At 40.4% G+C, this 7,060-nt stretch overlaps 1 protein-coding gene and 1 non-coding gene across 5 annotated transcripts in view; both read right to left on the minus strand.

Annotated features, from left to right (window-relative positions):
- The window catches only part of IARS1 (isoleucyl-tRNA synthetase 1), an 84,321-nt gene extending 79,470 nt beyond the window's left edge, over positions 1-4,851 (minus strand). For 2 of the 4 annotated variants that reach the window (XM_019940482.3, XM_019940485.3), the window contains exon 1: positions 4,645-4,777. The gene's annotated coding sequence lies outside the window, so the exon portion shown is untranslated. Of the gene's footprint in view, positions 1-4,644 lie in introns of all 4 variants that reach the window. The other 2 variants (XM_019940483.3, XM_019940484.3) reach the window with 2 other exon arrangements.
- On the minus strand, positions 1,633-1,765 carry LOC117312858 (small nucleolar RNA SNORA84). The gene has a single exon (XR_004527263.1). It is a non-coding gene; the product is annotated as a small nucleolar RNA SNORA84 (small nucleolar RNA).
- Positions 4,852-7,060: the final 2,209 nt, after the last annotated feature.

Raw genomic sequence — 7,060 nt, forward strand, 5'->3', positions numbered from 1 at the left:
CACTTTTGTTGTTTATTCATGATTTTTGTAAAAGACAAACTCTATATCTCTCTGATTTAGTGCCTGGTGAGAGAAGTCTTAAAGTATCTTTTTTTCAGAAGTTTGTTAATAACTTCTTTCAGAAACATTTGATCAGTCGGGGCTTAACTATCTAGTGAGCATCCTCGAGCCCATTCCTCCTCAAAGCCTATTTATTCTCACTTTATAATTCTAATAAGGTTGGTGACCAGATTTCCAAGCCAACATCAGATTAGAAGGGGACAGAATTGCTAATAATGAGAAAACAACAGAGTAGGTGGAAAACCTTAAGAACACAAGAACTGTAACACTCTGGGATAACTGACTCTAGGAGCAAAGAAACTTACATACCTCAACCAATTCTGAAAACATCAAAGCCTAAGTACAGTAATTGACCCATGCCATCAAAAAAAAATTTTTTTTTATAAAAAACAAATAAAAAATAAATTTATGTATATAAAGCAATGCTAGAAATTATGGAATTTCAAAGACAAATATAGTCTTACTATGTTAACTAATTTCTATTCTATTTTATTTGACAGAGAATGTGAAGAGACTAACCAAAAGATTAACCATAAAATGGCAAATACACACATTGATTAAAAATAAAATTAGGGAATCTAAAAATTATATGGAAATTCAGGATCAGGGAAAATTTAAATCATGCAGCTCCTATGCTTTTATCAATTAGCAACACTGATTTAAAATATGACTGTGAGCTTCCTAGCAGCCAAGACAAGGGATAAAAAGTTAAAAGGATATTGATTTTGCACATAAGAGAAAAATCTATAAAAAATGAGATTTTGCCACTGAGGTCTGAGTCACACATGGAAATGAGTGATCTGTTTAATAAACATTTTTAACATCAGAAAAAACATTTTTTTAAGTTTGTTACAAGCGGTGTCTTTCCTTTTGTCCCCCTGTCATTTATTTTTGAGATATGAGAGTACCTTTGAGTTTTATATAGGAAAAAAATAAGGAAAGAACAGGCGGGCCATTTAACTCAACTATCCATTTCTGATTAGGGTGTTCCATTAAATGTTATTAAACAGAAGTTGAAAAGTATTTTGGATCTTGAGTTCTTGTTATAATTTCCAGCCTTTGAAGGATGGAGAGAGGTGTTAGTCTGTGCATTTACTGATTTAGTAGTCCTACTGGTTCAGTGACAACCTTACTAGAGGCCAATTGAAACTTAAGGGGTTACATTTGAAGACTAACAGATCTTTAGATATCAACATACTTATTTCTGTCACCCCCTAATGCTTGTCAAGGCTGGTCCTATGATAGGCAGCATCTATGGAAGTTGATTAGAGCAGACTCACCAGCCCCACCTTGGACTGAGGAATCTGAACCTGCTTTTTAACAAGATCCTAGAAGATGAGCATGCACATCAAAATTTAAGTCATTCTCTTAAACTGTTCTGACAATTATTCTGGAATATCTATCTGAACTTTTTTTTTTTTGAGAAAATGAGATTTAAGCTTTCTGTGAAGATGGCTTTTAACTTTTATAAAATTTTCTAGAGAGCCTCTACTCCCCCCAAAGATTAAGAACCACTGCATTATTGGCCAAACCCAAAGATCCATGTAATGGTATAGACTATTCCAGGAAGAGCCATGTATCAGTGACCGGGCTATGGCGGCTGCTGAGGAGAAACGGCCCCCATGCATAAATCACAGGATTGCTCTGGCCCCTCACATCCACTGGAGAGCTGTACCTGCACAACAGCATCCAGTAACCACAGGGCTCTTGGGGGAAAGGGGGAGCAGAAAGAAGAGGGAGATTAACCCTACCAGGTTAGGCTCAGGGAAGCAACCTCCTCTTCTTCCCTTTAACTATAATCCAAGGCCTCCACTATCTTCCTTACTCCATGACTCCTGCAGACCTCTTTAGCCTCAACTTCCTGTTCAGCAATTTCTAGATACCCTCCTTCACCTTTACTTGTATTTACCTCCACAGATCTTGGAAAAGCATACCAAAAACATTTTTGTTTAAAATAAACCTCATGATCTTCCTTGCCACACTTGCTCCCATTTTTAATTCCACTGTACTAGTAGTTCCACTATTCCTTCCCATTACCTGAAATTTCTGAGTTACCCTTAATACTACCAGATGATCCCCACATCCAGGTGATCACCAAGTCATGTGGGTCTGACTTCTAAGTCTATTTCTCTATTCCCTCTTCCTCATTCTCAGGTCTTCATAACTTGTTACATTAAGTCAAATTTAACCCAAGAGGTGGGTCTATCTCCAGCCTTTTCACAAACTACTTATATCCTATTAACATATAACCCAGAGATTTACTTACACAAATGTATAAAATATGTACAAAGATATCAACTGAAGCATTTCTATAGACAAATATCTGAAAACTTAAATATCCATGAATAGATAATAGACTAAAATAAATTATGGTACATCAATACCATGCAGGCATTAAAGATAATAAATCATAATATATCAAATATATATATTCCTTATACATACTGAGAAAGAAAACAGCAAGTCACAGTTATAGCAATTTATACTATGTGTATTATAATATTTTCAAGAGATTAAAAATACACTAAGTCTATGTTTAAGTAATTCTGTATTTAATTTAGAAGGTTACCCACCAAACTTAACAATGGCTACCACCAGAGAATAGGATTAGATGAGGAAGGCGTGAAAGAACAGATTTTTATTTATTTCACATTACTCTGTCTTGATTATTTTTGAGTATGTATTAACTTTATCATAAAAAGTTTAAAAATAAAGGGAAAAATAAATACTATACAGCCTACACACCACCTTCCTAATAGAAAAGTTCTGAAAGTATCACTTCTGTATTAAAAAAAGAAAAATGCAATGGTTCCTCACTCCCAATGGTTTCTGTACAACTTTTCAGTGGGGCAGCATGATCTTACCCACAGTTACTACTCCTGGCCTTTACTCTTACAAAACTCAAGCTCCAACTACATCACATTCTTGACACTGCTGAGAAACAAAACTGCTTTGCTGACATACTGCTTTGCGTTCAGGCCCTTTTTCCAAATACTCTAGCACTGCTTAGCTTAAATGTACTCTGCTCTATGGGGATTTACCAATCCCCTTTTTACAAAACTAATATCCCCCTGCCCGGAATCTGCTCCTCTTCTACACATTATGGTTTATTTGTATTGCATGCCTGTCTCTCCAACTCAACTGTAAACTTATTGCTGGCAAAAGCATTTTACTGTCTAACCTCTTACTGTCTTACCATGTGCTTACACATGGTAGTGCTCAAAAAGTTTGAACAAATCCCTTTGTCAGCATCCTTAGTTTCCATCAGTGATAGTTCCCCCACCTGCCTTTCAAATATCCCACTCCGGGGGCTCCTCTTGGCAAGGATAATGGTTAAGAGGGTTGGCTTTGGAATTTGACAGTTTTGGTGCCACAACTTAGTATGTGACTTATAGGAAAAGTTACTCAACCTTTAAACCTCAATTCTGCCACCTGTAAAATAAAGTTTGTAAATACAATGCTAATTTAACGTTAAGTGAAATAATGGCTATCTGAGCAATCACATGTCATCTACAGAAATTATTATCATTACTACTTTGTCCACAAATTCTACTCTATTGCCTTTGCCCAGTCACTATATCATCTTTCCAAAAACATTTAAGAGTGCAATCTGCATTTAGCTGCCTTCTCTTCCCTATAATTCACTCTCTAATCACTTATGAAGAAGACATACTGTCCACCATTTTACTGATATTTACTTTGTAAAAGTTCATCGTATTACTTAGAAATCCCTAAAACAATTGCTTTGCCCCTAGTTTCACTCTTCCTGACTTCTCTGCAACACCTGAATGAATGCTAAAAGTAATACTGTCAAACCTAATAAAAAACTTATCTTCCCTTCTGGATTCACTTCAAACACCACTTCACTCAAGAAGGAAACCACAAATTCAATAAGGCTGGAAGCCAAGCATCATCTTCCACTTGTTCCTCACACGAAACTGCAGTGACTACAACAACTCCCCATCTCCTGAATCACACACACTTTAAAATCCTGCTATACATTATACTACAGTCCCTTGCACCGTATCCCCAAGTTCCTACTTATCTTCAAGGCTCCAAACCCACTGCAGTTCCTGAGAAGCCTTCTCCTTCTCCCACCTCGAAATCCCACTTAGGAACTGTCTTCCTCCTCTGTGCACTTGGAATACTGTATTATTAGACTGTGTAAGAGCCGAGGACGGGGACTTCCCTCTAATCCCAGGCACCCAGCAATAAATGCCCATTCGTGGGCATTTATTGATTTGTTCTTATGAATACCTAGACTTTCAAGTAATTTCGTCCACCTTCTGAACTCCAGTAAGCTCGATCACACCAAATTCTGAGAACCACCCAGCAGTTCATGTGTTACCAGGATACCAGGCTGAAGCTGAGGAACTTCCAAGGGTTGTAATCCTCGGCCCGAGAGCTAAGCAAGGATTGGTACCTGGTTCTGAGTTCTTTCGCCCCACTTAGACCTCCTCCCAATGTTTTCCTTGGAAACGGATATGCACGTAACTAACCCATAGCCCAAAATAAACATTAAAAAAAAAAAAAATCTTGTGTACCGGAGGGACTGTAGATCCCAGTGGGCAGTAAGGGGCGTACCTGAGGGGCCCGTGTGCAGGACAGGTTGACCTGAGGGGCCCCGCGGGCAGGATGGGGAGTACCTGAGGGGCCTCCGCGAGCAGTACCAGGCGTACCTGAGGGGCCTCCGAGCCTGAGTACGTCGGAAGGAGCCGTGTCTACGCCTTGGCCAAGAGTCTAGAGGTGATGCAACGCCCCGAAAGCATGAGGCTAAGAGGAAGTGGCCTGGTTTGCACCGGCCAATCAGCGCCCGCCGTTTGACACCCGTAAACAAGCCGGACGCCGATTGGCCGCGTGCGTTCCAAGTCATGACCACCCGACCAGGCGTTGCTCTGTGCCTTGGCAGGCTGTGCGACTCCGTGGCGTGGCGGCGACGCACTGCGTCCTTCACGCAGCTAGGGCGATGGTGGCGGACACGACTGTTTTGTGGCCTCCAGGGTGGGGACTGACTGGTAGGGGCACAGAGAGGAGGCTGTTGTGCGTCCTGACTGGGCGTTGTTACACAGCCTTTGTCGGTGTTCACTTCACTGTTCACAAGACGTAAATGCATTTCACCAGGGGTTAACCAAATCCAACGATAGTAGCCTCAGTAATTATACTGCGGGGCCGTGAGTGCGCAGTCTCAAGGCTGCTTTACTAGATGACTGTTAAGGAAAGCAGCCCTAGGCACTAGGACTATGTTTTCTGGTGTAGTGGAGACCTGCACCAAACCACCTTGGAGTCTGCAAAAATGCAGAGTCCTAGGGCATAGACTAGGCCTGCTGAGTCTCTGGAGGTGGGTCACAAAAATACGCATCTTAACACGCATCCTGGATAATTCTGTTGTATACTAAAACTCTTGACCCACCTATCTGAAGAGACCCTCCTGTTTCTCGGTGAAATGCAGAGGCCACAACATGGTCTGCGAGGAGCTGAAGCACTGGTGGTCAGTGGTGTTCAGAGAAGCCTCTCCTTTTGTGTCCTTCAGTGCCACCTGCAGAGGTCTCATAAATTTTACTGCAGAAATGATGGTAACAGCCATATGGAGAGAGATAACAAAAAGGAAGGAAATGCCTGACAACCAGCTTTAGAATAATTGTTTCCTATATTGAAAACAAAATTATTTGCATATTAGTCTGCTTACTTATGTATTTATTATCACTGCTGTGAGCCTGCCCAGCACCTTTTGGATCTGCTGGTTAAAAACCACGGAATCCAGAGCCATGCAAAGGACAGTAGACCTCACCAGAGACTATGACGGAAATTTTAGCCCTTGACAAATTGAGAGTAATTCTGTATGTAACTTCTTAGTGTATCCAATAAAAGGACAGAAAAAAACTGATCTATCTGAGAATATGTATAAGGTATTCCTTGATAAGTTTCAGAACACTTTGATAGTCTGTGTAGCATTCATTCAAGTCATACATGGTTTAGGAGCACCCTAAAGGGATTAGAGTAGGGGATTTTATGTCCTTGCCCAAAGGGGTGACTCTCCAATAACTTAACTTACTTGAACACATATATTTAGTAGTGTCTTTACCTTATTAACTATAAGTATTTGGAATGTGTTTTAATTTTCACATTCTTCAAGTTGCCACCTGTTCAGTTCATTTTTATAATCTGTCCAGACAGCCAGGATTAGAGCAGGACAGAGGGCTTCCAGACAGATGTGTCCAGGGGAAAAAAAGGTGGGGATGATAGGTCTAATTATTGGGTTGGCCAAAAAGTTCATCTGAGTCTTCCGTGAGACATTATGGAAAAACCCGAACGAACTTTTTGGCCAGCCCAGTATTTTAAAATGATGTCTAAATTTAATGTCTAAAACTGAAAAACCAAGAAATCACAGCATAAGCATGTTAGGTAGAAATTCAGTGATAAATATCAGAGGAAACAAAGTTTTGAATGTGGTTGTATCTGGGGAGCAGAAACTGGGGATGCAGAAGGCTGCTTGATGTTACTTGTCTGCTCTGGAGAAGGTGGGTGTAACAAATTTAAACATGGCCAAAAATTCTGGAGACTTCTCACTGAGAGGTGAGGATCTATGTCCCCTCATTTTGAGTCTGGGTGGGCTCAGTGTGTTTTAACCTGTAGAATACAGTGGAAACAACTGAGCCAATTTCTGGACTAGGCCTTAAGAGACTGGCAGCATCTGCTTCCTACTCCTGAAACCTATTTGCCATGCTGTGAGGAAACCAATGGACAGGCACTGAGTGAGCAGTCCATTTTAGAAATAGATCCTTTAGCCCCAGCTGGGCCACTCACATGATATTACACGGAGTAGAGATGAGCAGTCCCCACTGAGTCCTGACCAAGTTGCTTATTTGTGAGGAAAATGAACAACTGTTACTGGGATGGCTTGCTATGCAGCAATAGATAAGAAGGTATAAATATAATCAACATCAAGAGAAGGTGGAATATTTGGATTATTTATCCTCCTGAGTGGTGCTTTCTGTTTTAC

The sequence above is a fragment of the Tursiops truncatus genome, chromosome 6 (genome assembly GCF_011762595.2).
Source record: "Tursiops truncatus isolate mTurTru1 chromosome 6, mTurTru1.mat.Y, whole genome shotgun sequence".
In the NCBI taxonomy this organism is placed as follows: domain Eukaryota; kingdom Metazoa; phylum Chordata; class Mammalia; order Artiodactyla; family Delphinidae; genus Tursiops; species Tursiops truncatus.